The sequence below is a fragment of the Meles meles genome, chromosome 17 (genome assembly GCF_922984935.1).
Source record: "Meles meles chromosome 17, mMelMel3.1 paternal haplotype, whole genome shotgun sequence".
NCBI lineage: Eukaryota > Metazoa > Chordata > Mammalia > Carnivora > Mustelidae > Meles > Meles meles.
In genome coordinates, this window is record NC_060082.1 from 9,165,210 (window position 1) to 9,182,651 (window position 17,442).

The following is a 17,442-nucleotide window of genomic DNA, read 5'->3' on the forward strand; positions in this document are numbered from 1 at the left end:
TTGGCCACACCAAGACAGCATCGTCCAACTCACCCTTCTGAGCCAGACTTCGACCAGCCCCGGAAGCCAGCTCTGAAACAGCAGAGCATGCCCGGAAAACCCTCCCTCTTCCCATGCCAGGCCATGTGTCTCCATCATTCCTGAACTTCCACCTGCTCTGTGGTCCTTTAGGATTTCAGAGACAAATAATTAAATGTTTCCCTTCATCAGATATTATCTTCTCGTGAAAGGCTTTGGCCACTTTCCCTGATAGATCACCACCCCCTCTCCAAAACAGACTCTGAACTTCTCCTTTGCTCCTCATCCATAAACATATGCACCCTTGAACTATATTTACTATAAACAGCCTACATTTCAACTCCTCTGTGGCATCCTAAAACCTCTCTGTGTGCCCATTACCCTTGGTTTTGTTGGGATCCTGTGGCCCAGCCCTGTTGGGATTGTTCTCATAAGTGGACAGGGACAAGACTACGCCAAAGAAGCAATCACACCTGATCTTCTCACTTAATAACAACTGCAAAAACCAACATTTCTAGAGCATTTATAAAATGCTTTCATATCAATGACCTGTTTTTTTCTTCAACCTAATCCCTGTGAAGTAGGATTTCCTTGATCCTCTCTGAATAAGAAAATGGACGTTAAAGCAGGTGAAGTAACTTGCCTTTGGTCAAGCAGGACGTGTTGCTAGGAAATCTATTTAAGAAGAGCTCTATCTAGATCCTTCACCTGACACCATAAACCAAAATGAATTTCAGACAGATTAAAGACTTAAAAAATAAAACTATTAACAAAAGAGAAAATGTAGTTGAAGATTTGCCTGATCTCTGGACAAGAAAGATTTTTCAGGCATAAAAATGTTGGAAGAAGTCAAAAAAGGAAAAAAATTATTCCATCAGTCTACATAAAAATGTAGATATTACATATGTCCCAAAGCCAAATAAAAACCCAACAGCTATCTGAGGAGAAACTGCCTGAAAAATTGCTTGGCTCTTGTGGCACACAGGCAGCCATGCTCAGGCACCGGCTGAGGCCAGCTCTAGTAAGTGGGACTTTGGTTCAAATGCCAAGGCCACTTCCAAAGTTGCTCACCAGCTCTCTGCTGAAGGGGCATTTGAGTGGCCCATGGCCAAATATGCAGAGAAAAGACTGGAAGCTCACCCAAAAGGTAATAATGATTATGGAATTATGCATTACTTTTACTTTCTTCTTCATACTTTTCTGTATTTTCCATGTTTTTGCCAAAAGCATCATAGTCAGGGAAGAAAAGTTTTATACTCAGAAGAAAAGGGTTTTGATTTTAAAATGAGGGCTGGGGCGTCTGGGTGGCTCAGTCAGTTAAGTGTCCCAACTCTTGGTTTGGGCTCAGGACATGATCTCACCGGTTGTGGATCGAGCCCCACTCAGCAGGGAGTCTGCTTGAGATTCTCTCCTTCTGCCCCGGCCCCTACACACATTCTCTCTCAAATACATAAATAAATATATCCTTTTAAAAAATAAGAATGGTCAAAGGATTTCTGTTTTACTTAATCATTCTCAGTCTTATCACCACACATCTTCCCAGAAGAATGGCTCTAATGTGCTCATGGTTTACTTACAGATATTTGAGGTGGGCCATTACTTTCAGAACAGAACAAAGCTTTAAATTACACACATCCACAGAGAATACTGTTTTTGGTTTGCTCTCTGAGGTCTTTGCTTCCTTCAAGGTTTGCGAGGAACCTTCCAATTTCCTTCTCATAACATCTGTGTTGGAAGGAAGAAGCAACAGGGGTTGGTGGGAAGGAAGCTCCCATTTACTGTCGGCACCATGTGGGGTGGGTTAGAGGGTTCGTACCAGCACATCAGCGGTGATAGGTGACAACGCCACATGACAGAGAGCAAGGTTCAGGGTCAAGCACCTTGATGCTCATCTAGTAAGAGCTGGACACAGGATTCACCCAGGTCGGTTTGGCCCCAAAGTTTGGCTCATTCATCTACACCTCACTGCTTAGTCAAGCTACATTCACACCCTGCAGCTCAGTCAATCTAGGGGAGATGATCACTGGAAATGCCTTGGTCTGCAACGTGCAGTTCTGCCAAGCATGGGCTGAGAGTCAAGAGACTGTGTCCTAACATCAGCTGTGTCCAAGGGGTCAGATGACTTTGGACAAGCTTGTTTTCTTTCCCACGGAAGCAGTGGCTGGGACGAGTGGTTTCAAACAGGCTTTCCCGCTCTGAAACTCTGACTCCCTAATATTCCTTTATGCATGTGGCAATGGTACTCTCCACAAGCCAGGGCTCTCCCTTCTCCTTCAGGGGCAGAGGTCTTTAAACAGTCCCCTATGATTCCCTTACTCAGACCCACTGATGAAGTCCTAGGGCATTGCTTACCTGCAGAAGACTGGTAACCATCTAAATGCCACCAGTTACATGAGCTGCAGCAAAGCCATGCAACGGAATGCAGTACCAACAAGAAAAAGAATGAGGATATTTGGCCAACATTTCTGATGCTCACCTGGCTACCAGGATCCCACATTCTTACATTTTTCTCCTTCCTCCCTGACTGTCTCATCTCAGTCTCCTTTGCTGCCCCTTCCTCCTCCTCCTAACCTCTAAATGTTAGAGGGACTAACTGGCCTTCTCCCTACATCCTTTCTCTGCATTCAATCTCTGATGCTCCTTGGAGCCCAGGCGTTAAAATATCATCTGATGACACCCAAATTTCTTATCTCCAGTGCTAAGCTAAGCCATGCCCTCCAGATTCATACACCCTATTTCCTTTTAAATGTTGGCACGGGGACATGAAACAGGCAGTCTGAGTTTAACACACCTGAGCCAGAAAATAGCAACCGCCACACTAGCCCCTCCGTCCCCACGGCTCCCCATTTTAGTAAATGTAAAACATTCTCCCATTCAGATCAAAAATCTTGGAATCACTTTGCTTCCTTTCTCCCACACCCCACATTCGGTAGATTCTGTTTGCAAAATATAAATCTGTTAGACCAAGCCACTATCACCTGCTTCCTGATTATGGCTACGTCCACTGGGTCACCTGGTCACCCTCAATTCCACTCTTGCCCCCTTGACAGTCTGTTCGCCTCACAACAGCCAGAAGGAACTTTGTAAAACATCCATCCGTTGTTATCCCACTGCCCAAACCATCAGTAGCTTCATGTGTCACTGAGAATAAAAGCTAAATTCCTCAGCACAGCCTCAGGGCCTGTGGGCTATGTCCCCTGACCACCTCTGTGACTTCATCTCCAATAACACCTCATTTTCCCACAGCCACACCTTCCTGTTCCTCTAAAGGTCAGGCACATCCCCCTAACCCTAGGATCTTTTGTCCATGCCCCCACTCTTCTCCTTTATGTCATCCCCCAGGCTGGCCTTCCCTGACCAACTTACCTAAAAGGACCCCCTCTTAGGGTCCAAAATCAATGTACAGAAGCCCACTGCATTTTTATACATTACTAATGAAGCAATAGAAAGAGAAATCAAGAAATCAATCCCATTTACAATTTCACCAAAAATAATAAAATACTTAGGAATAAACTTAAATAAGGAGGTGAAAGACCTGTACTCTGAAAACTGTAAAACACTGATGAGAGGAACTGGAGATGAACAATGAAATGGGAAGTTAGTCCATGCTCATGGACTGGAAGAACAAATATTGTTAAAATGTCCAAACTATTCAAAGCAATCTATAGATTTACTGGAATCCCTACCAAAATACTGACAGGATTTTTGACAAAACTAGAAGAAATTTGTATGAACCACAAAAACCCCAAAGAGCCAGAGCAATCTTGAAAAAGAAGAACAAAACTGGAGGCATCACAATTTCAGATTTTAAGTTACACTGCAAAGCTGTAATGATCAAAACAGTGTGGTACCAGCCAAATGGCAAAATAGGCAAAGGGAAAAGGATGGTCTCTTCAACATACAGTGTTGGGGAAACTGAACAATTACATGCAAAAGAATGAAACTGAACCACTTTCTTACACCATATACAAAAAGAAATTCAAAATGGATGAAGACATCAATGTAAGAGCTGAAACCATGAAAACCCTAGAAGAGAGCACAGGGAGTAATCTCTCTAACATCGGCCATAGCAACTTTTTTCTAGATAAGTCTCCTAAGGCAGGGGAAATAAAAAACAAAATAAACTACTGGGGGCACCTGGGTGGCTCAGTTGGTTAAGCAACTGCCTTCAGCTCAGGTCATGATCCTGGAGTCCTGGAATCGAGTCCTGCATCAGGGTCCCTGCTCAGCAGGGATTCTGCTTCTCCTTCTGACCGTCCCCTTCTTGTGCTCTCTCTCTCTCATTTTCTCTCTCTCAAATAAATAAATAAATAAAATATTAAAAAAATAAAATAAACTATTGGGACTCATCAAAATAAAAAGCTTCTGCACAGCAAAGACAACCTATGGAATGGGAGAAGATACTTGAAAATGACATACCTGATAAAGGGTTAGTAGCTAAAATACATAAAGAACTCACCCAAATCAAACCAAAAAACAAATAATCCAATTAAAAAGCAGGCAGAAGACCTGAACAGACATTTTCCCAATGAAACCAGACAGATGGCCAACAGACATATGAAAAGATGCTCAACATCAGCCATCACATCAGGGAAATGCAAATACCAAAACTACAACGAGATATCACCTCACACCTGTCAGAATGGCTAAAACCAAAAACACAAGAAGCAACAAGTGTTGGTGAGGATGTGGAGAAAAAGGAACCCTTGTGCAGTGTTGCTGGGAACGCAAACTGGGGCGGCCACTATGGAAACCGGTATGGAGGTTCCCCAAAAATTGAAAATAGAGCTACCCTGCAATCCAGGGATCACACTAGTACGTATTTAGCCAAGGAATATGAAAACACTGATTCAAAGGGATACATGCACCCTTATGTTCACAGCAACATTATAATAGCCAAGTTATAGAAGCAGCCCACGTGCCCACTGGTTGGAGGATGGATAAGGAAAGATGTGGCAAATATAGACAATGGAGTACTATTCAGCCATAAAAAGGAATGACATCTTGCCATTTGCAGCAACATGGATGAAGCTAGAGAGTCTAATGTTAAATGAAATAAGTCAGAGAAAGACAAAAACCATATGCTTTCACTTACATGTGGAATTTAATAAGCAAAACAAATGAACAAAGAGGGGGAGGAAGAAACTGAGAAACAAAATTCTTAACTATAGAGAACAAACTACTGGTCAACAGGAGGAAGGTAGGGAAGGGGGGATGGGAGAAATAGGGGAGTGAGATTAAAGAGTACTCGTGCTGGGATAAGTGCTGAGTAATGTACGGAAGTTTCAAATCATTCTATTGTACACCTGAACCCAATATAACACTGCACGTTGACTATAGTGGAATTAAAATTGAAAACTTGATAAAAAATAAACATTGTCTAAAACATTTTAAAAAATAAAAAACAGGGCCACCTGGGTGGCTCAGTTGGTTAAAGCCTCTGCCTTCGGCTCAGGCCATGATCCTGGCGTCCTCGGATGGAACCCTGCATCGGGCTCTCTGCTTGGCAGGGGGCCTGCTTCCCCCACTCTCTCTCTGCCTGCCTCTCTGCCTACTTGTGATCTCAGTCTGTCAAATAAATAAATAAAATCTTTAAAAAGTAAAATAAAATAAAAAGCATACTAGAATTAAAATAAAAATTAAACTAAGTAGATACATTTTAAAAAACAGATAAATAAATAAAAGAGCCCCATCACTTCCCCTCCTGAGGAAGCACAGAGCTTTGCTGTCTCCAGGTTATAGCTCCCCTGTGCTCCTGGTGACTCCTGTTATCCCAGCCCTCCAGGATGCCAGTTCCAGATCGCACCAGTCTCAGAACTGCACATCATTGCCTTAGACGAGGTGTTAAAAAAGTTCAGTGGGAGATGAAGGGGCTGTTTTCCTGCCCCACCGCTTGTCCCTGGCCTAGCTCCACGGTCGCCAAGACCCACAGATGTAGCTCCCTGGGTTCACGGATGGTAAAACGTAAGACTAGAGAGTGAAGGCCTTGTCCAAGGTAGCACGGGAGTTTAGAAAAGCACCAGGACTAACCTTCAGTTCCCCACATTTCTGGTTCCAGACTCTTTCTGGCTAGATCTCCATGCAAGGGCCCCTCGGTGAGCCTGCCCGCCCCCCCCCCCCCCACTCCACTTCTGGTTTTCAAAGAATGAGTTCAGAGAATGAGTTCACAACAGAGCAGCTTCTGGAAGTTCAGAAGAGGCACTGGTCTATCACGAGGGCTGGGGGCCAGCCTGTGGGCACTCTTGGAACCTTCAGGAACACCCTAGTCATCTCAGACCTCAGCCTCTTTCATAGACTTCCACACCCGTCATTTCCTTCCCATGCTCCGCAGTCCCCTGTATGTAAGCTGACTACAGAAACCTCTCTTCTTTAAACAAGAAAAAGAAAACAAAGTAACATAAAAGCAGGGTACATTAAATAAAGCAACTCTTTGCTTCGCTGATGCATGATCAGAGGGAGGAATCCCTAAGAACACACCAGGGACAGGAGATTCCATTTTTAATAAATGTATTCCGTCAGAGACTACACACTCACCCTCTTAGAGTCAAAATGAATGATAAGCTTTGGGAGTCACAGGTCTGATAGGGACAGGATCAAGAGGCAGCTGCGGATGTAGTTTTCATGTAAAGCTTCAAGGAAGTTCCTCTTCGGGGGTTTCCTATGCAGGATAGGAGGCCCTGGGCTCCTACAATCTGGCAGAGATGGGCAGAGAGTTTGCCTGCCCTGAGTGCCCATCGTGTAGTAGAGCCAAAGGTCTGTCTCCAGGCAGCTGGCTTCCAGCTGTGTTCCAGCCTCACCAGACACATCCTGGGACTCTTTGGTCCGGGAACCTCGTCTCCCAGGATCGCTGGGCTCAGAACCACAGGTGTCTGAGCAGCTTCCCCCGGATGACCTTAGGCAAGCAGTTCTTTTGGAAATCTCCTGGGACTGGGTTTAGACCCTGACAAGTCTCCAACAGCTACTAATAACAAACCATATTCTAACTCACCAACAAATCTGTGATGATGGGAGGCTCAGTCGGTGAAGCAGCTGCCTTTGGCTCAGGTCATGATCCCGGGGTCCTGGGCTCGAGTCCCACATCGGGTTCCTTGCTCAGTGGGGAGTCTGCTTCTCTCTCTGCCTGCTGCTCCCCTGCTTGTGTGCGCGCGCTCTCTCTCTCTCTGACAAATAAGTGGTGAAAGAAAAATCAGCAATGATTACTGCATTTGCTATTTCTTGGGGGAAACATGTTAGTGTCTCATTTTGCATTGCTGTTACACATTCTGTTCATAACCCAGAGCCATTACAAAACCGCACAAAAATAATAGCTACTACCTTTTGTTAAACACTTTCCGGAGGCTGGGTACCCATTCATGTGGCCTGAACATCCACTGAAAGTCACTTTTACACTCAAAGCCACCTTAGGACTATAATAGGATTACTCCATTTTACACGTAAGAAAAATGAAGACAAGTTCGGGAAGTTGCCAGTCACACCACTGAAAGTCATGTCCACCTCACTCCACAGCTCACATCTGCAACACCAAAGGATAAGGCCTCCCACCACTGAGTGTCTGGAGTGTCCAGAGGATGTTACTGGTGTTGTGAAAGAAAGGACTCTGCTGTGGACTCAAACTTCGTCCTTTCTACTACTTAACCAGAGGGGTAAGAGCAAGCTCCAGACTAGTTTCACACTCTTACAGCTGGGTGTGCAAAGACAACCACTTCAACAAGGGGGCTTTTTTAATTTAAAAAATTGCAGCTTTTAATTTTTTTAAAATTTTATTTATTTATTTATTTATTTATTTATTTATTTATCAGAGAGAGAGAGAACGCACAAGCAGGGAGAGGGAGAATGCAAGCTGGTGCAACCACTCTGGAAAACAGCATGGAGGTTCCTCAAAAAGTTGAAAATAGAGCTACCCTATGACCCAGCAATTGCACTACTGGGAATTTACCCTAAAGATACAAACATAGTGATCTGAAGGGGCACGTGAACCCAAATGTTTATAGCAGCAATGTCTACAATAGCCAGACTATGGAAAGAACCTAGATGTCCATCAACAGATGAATGGATAAAGAAGATGTGGTATATGTATACAATGGAATACTATGCAGCCATCAAAAGAAATGAAATCTTGCCATTTGCGACGATGTGGATGGAACTAGAGCGTATCATGCTTAGTGAAATAAGTCAATCGGAGAAAGACAACTATCATATGATCTCCCTGATATGAGGACATGGAGAAGCAACGTGGGGGGGTTGGGGGGTAGGAAAAGAATAAGTGAAACAAGATAGGATTGGGAGGGAGATAAACCATAAGTGACTCTTAATCTCACAAAACAAACTGAGGGTTGCTGGGGGGAAGGAGGCCGGGAGAGGGGGAGGAGGTTATGGACATTGGGGAAGGTATGTGCTATCGTGAGTGCTGTGAAGTGTGTCAACCTGGAGATTCACAGACCTGTACCCCTGGGGATAAAAATACATTATATGTTTATAAAAAAATTTAATTAAAAAAATTGCACCTTTTATTTTTTTTAAAGATTTTGTTTGTTTATTTATTTATTTATTTATTTATTTATCAGAGAGAGAGAGAGAGAGAGAGAGCACGCACAAGCAGGCAGAGGGAGAGGGAGAAGAAGGCTCCCCGCTGAGCAAGGAGCCTGATTCGGGACTCGATCCCATGACCCTGCGGTCATGACCTGAGCCAAAGGTAGATGCTTAACTGACTGAGCCACCCAGGCATCCCAGAATTGCAGCTTTTATACGGCGCACCAAGACAACATTCAGTTGGCTCATTTGTTCTCTGAAGAAACCTTGATAACGTCATAGACACAGACTATTAACTGGCAATGTACTGCCATTCATTTCATTTGCTCCAACAAGAGTGATTCAGAACCCACGATGAGCTCGATACCATATGACTAGGTCTATACTCACGGAAGGCGTTGTACACAGTCATATAGTGAGTGGGTCCCTGAGTCCCGCACTGCTCTCAGTCTAGTAGGGAAAATGTGTAATTGAGGTGCATTATAATAATAATTGTCATAAAAGTGCAAAGACAGAATATCTGCCTGGAAGAATCCAAAGAGGCACAGCATTTATAAATGGGATGTGGAATTTGAACTGGGTCCGGAAGAGCGAGCAGGAACACGCAAAGCCCCGAGAGGATGAGAAAGAGAATCAAAGGGTAAATAATTAGGGAGGCTTGGCCCGCTGCAGGTGGCAGCAGGCGCCGTCATCACCTGTGTGGCGAGCTGGTAGCACAGGAGCTGGGGACGGAGGTCGGGCCAGGTCCTGAGGGTCTGGGACACCATCGGTACCCAGGACAACGGTGAGCCATTCAAAGTTTCTGAGCAAAGGAGCGGAGCAATTAGAGAAGGCTTTCCTGACAATGAAAGATCACTCTGGAGACTGTGTGGCCAGCAGATTAATAGGTATCTGGGTCTGGGTAGATTTTATGGCCCTGAATATTTAACTCAGTGAATTCCCTAAACATGGAAAGTATGGCACATTTTCACGCATTTCTGCCTCTCTCCCTCTCTTTCTCTCTATGGCAACTAATCTTAATTATCGCAGAATTTAGAGTTCAAGAAGCTATCTCACCTGTTTATCTTCAAAGGGAACAAGTCAAGGGTTTATGCTGAGTATTAAATGTGCATTTTTAGAGGTTAAGTCTTAATTAAATAGCAACTAAAGCCAGATGCAGGTTACTGAAAGTATCACTACCTGAAACGATAGGGGGAAAGATATTTTAAAAGTTGCCATGTTGAAGCATTGTTAATAAAAGAAGAGAAAATTCCTGTTAAAAGCCAACTCATCGTACCTTGCTGTCTACTCAGACTGCTATAACAAATGCCCCCACCCGGGGGGCTTATAAACAACAGAAATTTACTTCTCACAGTCCTGTGAGCTGGAAGTCCAAGATGAAGGTCCTGGGAGGGCCCTTTTCCAGGTCTTGGACTCCTTGTATCCTCCCAGGGCAGAAGGAGTTGGGAGCTCTCTGGGCCCTCTGTGATGGGGCATTCATCCCATTCATGAGGCTTCACCCTCACAACCTAATCTCCTCCCAAAGTCATCCCCTCCTTACATCATCCCGTTGGCCTTTAAGATTCAACCACAGCATGGGTTCCATTTATTGCATGTAAACTCACGTCCCTCGGGGTCTCAGAACACCTTTCTGCATCACTAAGGAAGTCTGTAGAGGAAATATGATCCAGCCGACCCCCTTGTCTCTCCACACCTGCCACCTCCCACCACCGCCCCATCCCCCACCACATACAAGGGCACACACCCAACACGCGGCACAGGGGTTGTAGCCCAATTCTGCCGTTGTGGTTTAGTGGACACTCTAAGTTGAAACAGAGTCATCCCCAAAGCATGAAAACTAGGGTAACCAACCAGGACAGCAGTAAGTGGAACGGGAAGCCATCTCAGTAGGATCAAACAAAAGGGGCGGACCCAGCACCATACAGAACTCTCTCTATGGTCGGTTGGTCACGTATTCACTCAGAGATCAGCAGGTGGAAGCCCAGCTCTGGCCCAGGCCCTGGGAATGTTGAGAAATCAGAAACAGCCTCTCTCTGCAAGAAACATCTATCTTTTTTGATGCTTTTTGTAATTCTGTAACTGCTTAAGTTGTTCAGAGGAGGAAACTGAGGTTCAGAGATGTTAATGCACTTCAAGACCAACCCGTGGGGAGAGACTGGGAATGAGACCAGGGGAGAGGTGAGCACTGGGCCACTGGCTCGGAGCACAAGCTCAGGGGAGCACATGTCATAAAAGAGGTCCCCAAGTCCAGGGGACAAATTTCCACACAGGGACCCCAGGAGAGAGGGCAGACCACTGCCTCGGCAGGAAGCAACGCAAACCATTACGTTCCCCAAAAGACCACCTCAGCACTAAAGTGCGTGTGTGTGCAACACACACATGCACACACACACACACACACACACACACACACACAAGAACTGGACCTCCTAACCATAATCAAGATATTTAGGAAGTAGTGCATATAGTAGTCAAAAGTGTGCAGCCACTGGAGACACAAAGGCCTGGGTTGGAATCCCAGCTCTGCTGCTTACGGGCTGGGCAAGCTGCTTGATCTTGCCATGTGTTAAGAATCCCCATCTCAGGGGTGCTGTGGGAATTATATAAGGGACAATGCGTGGAATGTGACAATACCAGCTAGTGCCTGGTACTCAGCGACGATCAATTCAAGTGAGTTGTGACACTTCAAACTCAGTACATCCCCAAATGAAAACATGATCTATTCTCATCAGCAGGTTCCTTCTGCACCTGGATTCTCTCTCTGTGCCATTTCTCCCACTCGCCCAAATCTGGAGCCGTTCTTGGCCCCATTTCCCATAGGGTCACCCTTCGCCTGTCAGCCACCATCATCATCCCAGGTAACACGGCTGCTGTGATTCTGCGCACACAGGTACTGAGCAAAGTGTTCTAGAAGATCTTTAATTGGGCAAAGAAACCCTTATGAAGAAGGTACCATCATTGTCTCCATGTTGTCTTTGAGGAAACTGAGACTTGAGGGAAGAAACTAGCCCAGGGGGGGAGTCTGCTTCCTCTCTCTTCCCTTCCCCCAGCTGCTGCACTCTTTCTCTCTAAAATAAATAAATCTAAAAAAAAAAAAAGAAAGAAAGAAAAGAAGAAAAAGAAACTTGCTCAAGGTCACACAGCTATTGAGTGAGAGAGCTCAAATTTTATAGACAGTTTCATTCCAAAGTCCAGATGCTTAAGCCTTCCACTCTATACATTGCCTCTCCACCAACCAGTTGCTACCTAAGTCCTATGGATTGTCCGTCTTTGTTCCTCCTGGATCTCCTCCCTGTCACTCTCCTCCCTGTAACTGGCCTTCAGGCACAGCCCGCTCTGCTAAAGTACAGGGAGCCCTGTGGGCTTTGGGAAGGGAGCCCTGTGGGCTTTGGGAAGGGAGCACTGTGGGCTTCTAGAAAGTGGTATGGGCCACAATGGGGGCCTCTGAATGCCAGGCTGATGGGGGGTTTGGTCAACACGGAGTCTCTGAGCCTGAGAAAGGGTGTTGCTCAGCTGGGAGCCACCCTGGGGTGGAGGTGGGGAGCAGGTGGCATCGGGGGCCAGGGAGGAGCCGAGCCCATCAGTCTAGGGGCGAGATACCGAGAGCCTGAAGCGAGGGGCTGGGGGTAGGAATGAAAAGACTGCATGCGACAGACATTACCTCACCAGGCACAAATACTCCCGAGGCTGGAACTTGGTTTAATAATTCTGTTACTAGGGCAACAGCAAAAGAATCCATCTCGGAGAGAACCCAGCACGGCCTGTTTCTGCACAGAAGCGTGCAGCTGTAGGCTGGGGGAGCAGGGGTGAAGGCGAGCGGCCAGATGACGCAGCAGGACGCACGCACCAGATTTTCTCAGAGGCATTTTCCTGACCTTTCATCCTCTCTGGCTTTGGGGAGTGGAGAGACCTTTGCCTGAAATAAGCTGTCCAGGAAGGTCGAGAGCTTGTTCCATGAAGCGGGGGGCTATGTGCACCCCGTGACAGGTTAGCGATCCTGCCCCTGACCCTTGGGACACTGGGGGTGTCGTGCAGAAGGGCTCAGACTGAGAGTCTGCCAGGCGACAGGAGCAAAAGCATTTATCACAAAGTTAACCAGTCTCTCCATTATCTGCTCTCCCCCACTTTGTCTCACTGGGCCCACGGCCAGGCCGTAGAGGGAACTTCTTCTGTCTGCCCAAGGAAGTGAAACGCTAGGAAGACCCTGGCTGCAGAAGTGGGCTTGTGGGCTCTGATGAGAAGGAGGGACAGTCCTTGCAAGGCCCACAGTCGAGTCAGCTCTCTTCTCAGGAGCTCCCTGGGTCTCCCCCCATTTGTCCTGGGAATGTCACAATGACACACCTGTGTCCCTCTGACAGCCGGTCCTTCCGAAAAACTAAGGCTTTCAAAGACGCTAGGAACACTTTGAGACTTAGAGACCTTCTCATCAGCCTCTCTCAGAATGAATGGTCTCCTTTTCAATTGCTACGCCAAATGCCAAGATGGCCTCTCTCCATGGCTTCCAGTGGGGAAACCTCTCACAGTGCCCGAGGTGCTTGTGCTCCAAGTTTCTACCTCTCACATGACCTACTGCCCTGAAAATCTGTCCACAAGGAATGCTGAAGGAGAGACGGGACTCAATTTCCTTCGGTCCTCCTCCTAACTTCCTAGGGCCTCTGTGAGGTACAGATTCCCCCTGAAAGAATACCAAAGGCTTTTAGTGCTTCAGAATTTCAATATCCAAGTTTGTTCTTAAGGGCAGGCTGGGAGTAGGATAGCCATGCGGGATTACAGAGACATTTCCACTAGAGCCGTTCTGTACTATCTGCCCAATGGTCTGCCCAATGGATACAGCACATTCCAGATTACCTTGGAAAGAATTCCTCCTTACGGAAGTCGCTACCCAGGGAATCAGTCACCTCAGGCATCAACGAGTCAACGGCTGTTGGCTTTGCCACTCATTCTCTGAGGGAGCTTAGGAAGGTTGCTCTTCCTATTAACTTCCTTGCCTGCAAAAGGAAGAAAATCATACAACACGATATCAAAGGTGAAAGTAAGACTTAAAAGCTGAGAAGCGTTGTAAGCCTTCTGAAAGACAAGGCACTCCAGAGGGTAACGAGGTCACGTATCAAGGGTGGTTTGCTCTGGCCTGAAGTTAATGGACCATTTAGGGCCTAGGAGGGGACAACTCATTCCACTAAGCCTGTAAAAATAATGAGTATTTCAAGGCATTTGTGTCTGGGGTGGTGGTGTAGCTTAGTACCAAGAGCGTGCTCTCAGGAGTAAAACTTCCACCGTATCCTGCCTTCGTCACCCGTCAGCTCTGTGACCTTGGACAAATGACACCTCTTAGAGTTTCTTTTTCCTCACTTACAAGATGGGGTCATGCCCCATGACTCACTGCGCTGCTGGGAGGATCCCACGCCTGACGGGTTGTATAGTAAACAGTAGACACTGCGTTGTATTAAATCACAGTCAGTCTTTAGAACAACCCTGGAGAAGCCAGATTTGGCATACTGGTTTTATCAAAAAGGAAAGAGGTCTCTAGATGCTGAAGGGCTTTTCCAAAGTCACTGCACCTCTTCTGAAGCTCATACGATCCCTGTCTCTCCTGTGTTGAAAGAGAATCCATGTTCTCCCCCAAGTCAAGGGGCTCGGGCAAAGTCACAATGCAAGTTTCAGGTATAATGACTACTCCAAGGAAGCCTAGCCATGGGCAATAGTATCTAGGTTTGTTAGAAGCTGAGAATGTGATCCAATCCCCCCAACCCCAAAATGGTACGTTATTTCAAGACTTCCCTTGGATTGTTCTGGAGAATTAATGCTACAGAAATGTAGCATGTGGAGAAGGTGTGAAAAAAAAGGCATCCCCGGAGAACACGACCACGGGAGGGACTTCCCCTGGCCTGCACGCTCTAAGGGTCCAATCTCCTGAGTGAGGACTTTGGCAGCCTAAAGGGAAATGTCAAAAAGAGCTCATACCAGCTGCTACTAAAAACAGACCAAGGTTCACAGATAGATAGAAAATAGGTAATAGATAGATAGAAAGATACATAGGCAGACAAGACAGACAGACATATTTGACCCTTAGGCCCCAACCCTCCTGACATAGTTTAGAACTTTTTTTCTCTTCCAGGCCACCCTTCCTGTTCATTTTCATCTGCTTTCCATGGTACTTGCCCCAAGCCCTTTCCCCGCTGAGATGACCCTGCTGAAAGGGACACAGACAGTGTCAAAAGTCTGGAGAGAACCAGGTATCAAAAGCAGCTCCTGCATCAAAGTGCTTGAAATTCTGACTTTCTAGAGACCTGTATCCACTAAAGTCCTGGCCCGGGAAGCAGAACACAGTCCTGGCTTCTGTGCCCTTAGGTTGCTAACCCACGGAGAGTCCTGCGTTGAACACATGAGCAGTTGTCCCTTAAGAAAATGGCACCGGCATATCTTTCTGGTTTTCTCCTGAGCAAATAAAAGCATGCGAGAACTCTCTTTCTCCTAGCCCGTGTGCCCATGCCTCTGGGTGGAACACCTACTGTGAAAATTCACAGACTGCTTACACTGTGCCAGACACCGTGTGCTTGCTTGCATCTCTGTCCCTAGTGCTGGGGTCATAAGGCTCCAAGCATCTGTCCTCCCTTTGCACAGACAGGGTCTTGCTGGAACTTGACGTTGGAGGGAGGGGTAGGCCCTCAGAGAGCATCCTGCCTTGTGTTCTAGAAAGGAAATCAAGGCCCTGGGAGGGACAGAAACCAGTGCCTCCATCATGTGCCCTTTGTGCTACCTCACCGTGCCTTTTCCTCCTATAACGTCAGGGACTTCTGGGTCAGGAGAGGCTGGCCCTCGAAAGGGATCATTAGGCGGGGAAAGCAAGGACTGTCAGAGCTAAAAATAAAAGCCATCTCCAGACCAGCCCCAGCTGGTGAATTTGAACCCAATAACCAGGTGCTCCCCAGCAGGCTCACCTGATACGCCCACTTAGCTTTGGAAGGACGGCCGTCCCGGGGTCGAGCTGGGGCAGAGGTGGGCTCATCAAAAGCTGTAAGCACTAAGGGTGACCCAGCTGCTGCTAGAAGTGCATGAGCAGCTCACTGGGGAGAGCAAATTCTGTTTCTGCAGCAGCCTGACCCAGTCGGGCCCCACGGTGTAAGTAAGAAGGAACAAGGAGGCTCTCCTCTCGGCCCCTCCTGGCCCCTCCTGGCCCCTCCTGGCCCCTCCTGGCCCCTCCTGGCCCCTCCTGCCGTGACTGAAACCTTCCCATTTCTACAGGACTTTGGAAGTTCTAAGAGAGCTGGAAGGTCTCTGTTCTCTAGTTCACCTCCCTCCGTACAGCGATGAGGAAAACAAAGCCCAGAGACGTTTAGCAACTCGGCCAAGGGCAAACAGCCTAGTTCAGAACTTTCCAAAGCGAGATCCCTGAAAAAATAGTCTCATAGATGTTCCTTGAAGAGAAATTGTCTTAAGGGGTCTGAAATCGGGTAATGGGGAAAGGCTGCATTCCCTATTCGCCTTTGTCTCGTCTGCTCGTTCTCTATTCAGCAAATACCTACTCAGCCTCGCAATGAGGAAGGCACTTTAGAGATGTGGTCTAACCTGGCAAAGCCGAAACCAGCCTATGGCTAAGCAGACCTCAGGGCCACAACACACACAGCTACCCTGGGCAAAAGGACTGTTCCTTGACACAAGCTGTTCCCCACGCTTTGTGAAAAGGGCAGAGCTCCAGAAAGAGACATAGCTGTCCACCGTCACCAATAACTTCGAGTGGACTTCATTCGTTGGAGGCTTTTCTCAATGAGAACACGTGCCATCCTAAGGCCAAAGGCTGAGCCTGAGCTGGAGGCTGCTGTCTGGAGAAAGTTTGCCCCAAGAGGCCGCTAGAAATTAAACGGGGAAACCTGGAGACACTGGCTGCCCCGGAAAGGAAAAATCAGAAAGAGGGAGAGAGACCTAAAAGAAAAGGTGGAAAGTGGGTAAAATCACTCCATAAGCTTTGGCAAACCGCTGGGCGATCAGCTCTCATAGGGAGAAAGCAAACGGCAGACCCAGCCCACTGGGAAGGCCGCCTCCCCACCCCCACCCCCTCCAAGCCACACCCTCCACTCGCCGGCTCCTCCCCCCGGGCGGGGCGGCAAGGCGGGGGTAGGAAGGAGGAAATCGTCAATCCGGAAATTAATTCTTGCCCATAGCCTTCACCGGCCCCATTCCTCTCCTGGGCAATCATGTAAGATCCAGCAAGGAACTTTTTCTTTCTTTTTTTTTTTAATTATAAAGAAAGGGCTCCCTATCAATAAAATGCTGCTTCAATTAGTACAGCTATCCTTTGGGTCATTATTTTAAGTGTTTGAAACGTCTACTTAAATAAGGTCACTTTCAATTTGGTAAACACTCCTAAGTCATCATCTTAATCATCGCCAGTCACACTAGGAATGCTGAGTAAGTAAACACAATGAAGCATTAGCTAACCAGCCACAAATCCACTTGAGTTTATTAATTTCTCCCTTGGCAGAGAAGCTAGAAAAGGGAACAAACCGTCAGAGACATTCACGCATCATTCATTCAATAAATATTTATTATACACCAGGTGCCAAGCACTGTGCTAAGCTAAATATAGGTTGCATTATTTTATTAATATTCAAGCTAAGTTCTATATCAAATCCCATTTTCCCCCAAATATAAAGCTTCATTCCTGAGGTGTTTTGTCTTCATTTCTGCCCACTGTGCCTTCCTCTATGGAGTAAATGATACATTCTAACTCTTAAGCTTCCAGACTCTCTATCTCTCCCTCCAAAAGACCCCCCCTCTCCCAGCATCCCTCAAATAGTTAACGAATATAAACTCCCACTAGAAACTCTCGAAAGGCACTATATTAAAAGTCCAGGAGAATAATAATGGTAAGAAATAGTTCATATCATTGCGCTCATA

General features: G+C 46.6%; 1 protein-coding gene across 1 annotated transcript in view; it reads right to left on the reverse strand.

The window, feature by feature from the left end:
- Positions 1-7,063, reverse strand: part of RXRG (retinoid X receptor gamma) — a 116,353-nt gene extending 109,290 nt beyond the window's left edge. Inside the window, exon 1 of the mRNA XM_045983634.1 lies at positions 7,007-7,063. The gene's annotated coding sequence lies outside the window, so the exon portion shown is untranslated. The remainder of the gene's footprint in view (positions 1-7,006) is intronic.
- Between the last annotated feature and the right edge of the window lie 10,379 nt (positions 7,064-17,442).